The sequence below is a fragment of the Carlito syrichta genome, unplaced genomic scaffold, assembly GCF_000164805.1.
Source record: "Carlito syrichta isolate Samal-C Ts95f unplaced genomic scaffold, Tarsius_syrichta-2.0.1 Scaffold305880, whole genome shotgun sequence".
NCBI classification, from domain to species: Eukaryota; Metazoa; Chordata; class Mammalia; order Primates; family Tarsiidae; genus Carlito; species Carlito syrichta.
The window spans coordinates 391,797-393,412 of record NW_007249976.1 but is presented as its reverse complement, the minus strand read 5'-3'; the positions used below and the strand labels follow the sequence as shown (position 1 = coordinate 393,412).

Below are 1,616 nucleotides of genomic sequence, written 5' to 3'. Positions count from 1 at the left end.
TAGGTGAGACCTCATCTCTACAATAAATTAAAAAATTAGCTGGGCGTGGTGGCGCATGCCTGTAGTTCCAGTTCTTGGAAGGCTGAGGTGGAAGGACTGCCTGAGTCTGGCAGGTCGAGGCTGCGGTGGCTGGGAGTGTGCCACTGCCCTCCAGCCTGGGTAACCCAGTAAGATTCCAACTCAAAAAAAAAAGATCATTTGAGGCTGGGTGCAGTGGCTCAGCCTGTAATCCCAGCACTTTGGGAGGCCAAGGCGAGAGGATTGCCTGAGCCCGGGAGTTTGAGACCAGCCTGGGCAGCTTGGAGAGACCTTGTCTCTACAATAAATCACAAAAACTAGCCAGGTGTGGTGGCATGCGTATGTAGTTCCAGCTACTAGAAAAGCTGTGGTGGAAGGATCACCGGAGCCCCGCAGGTTGGGGCTGCAGTGGCTGTGAGTGTGCCTTTGCACTTGAGCCTGGGCGACAAGACTGAGACTCCAACTCAAAGAAAGAAAAGATCATTTGAGGCTCCCATATGAAAAAAGTATTTTGATTAGTTTTGTTTTTTCATAGAAGAAAATTTCCAACCTACCTGGTTTTTTGTTTTTTTTTTTGAGTTGGAGTCACTCTGTCGCCCAGACCGGAGTGCAGTGGCCGCTCCCGGCCACCGCAGCCTCAACCTGCTGGGCTCCGGCGATCCTTCCGCCTCAGCCTTCCAAGTAGCTGGAACTACAGGCGCGCGCTACCACGCCTGGCTAATTTTTTGATTTATTGTAGAGATGAGGTCTCGCCTGCCCAGGAGGGTCTCGAACCCGCGGGCTCAGGCAATCCACTCACCTCAGCCTCCCAAAGGCGCGGGATTACAGGCTGAGCCACCGAGCCCGGTTCTTTTTTTTTTACAATAACCAAGTTGAGAACGCTCAGATTGGTATTCACAATGCAACCCCAAACAGATTTGCACTTTCTCCAGTTTTCCTTGGTCTGTAACAGGAATGCCCCTTAGTAGCAGGCTGACACGGCCATGGGTCAAGACAACCTGCTTCCTAGGGAAACCTTGTTTATTGCAGTCACCACTGATTCGGACAATGTAACCCTTCCATTCCTCAGCCAGGGAGTCTGCAGCAACTTCCATGGCCATGTGCTTCTCAAAGAAGGTACAGAGCTTGCGTTCATCGTCCACTTCGATGAGTTTCTGGCAGCCAGTGGCCAGGAAGGAGATATTCAGCTTCATCTTGAAGCAGCTGGTGGGCTCCCAGGTGCTACGAAAAAGAGCTCATTAGGCTTTAAAACCCCACTTACTGACACTTGCTCTCCCACTTCCCAAGTACTCTTCTCATTCTGCTTGGGCACCTATGACCTGTTCTGGACACTGTCACATACAGCTCCCTCTTCCCTCAAGGATGCCATTTTCCTTCCACTTGAGTTCCAACATACCGTGTGGGCTGTGGGGATGATTCCTCACTCTGCTGAGAATCTGATCTTCCAAGCTGGGTGGCCTCTAATACCTCCCACCAATACCCACATAGATATCTACCTTGCTCATCTCCACCTAAGAGCTTTAGACTAGCTAAATCAAGAGGAAGGGAAGGAAGGGAGACAGAACTTGGGTTTTTCCTGGTTTATTTTCTTTAAATGC

At 50.5% G+C, this 1,616-nt stretch overlaps 1 pseudogene; it reads right to left on the bottom strand.

Annotated features, from left to right (window-relative positions):
* LOC103265206 overlaps positions 1-1,215 on the bottom strand; it is a 1,834-nt pseudogene extending 619 nt beyond the window's left edge.
* Between the last annotated feature and the right edge of the window lie 401 nt (positions 1,216-1,616).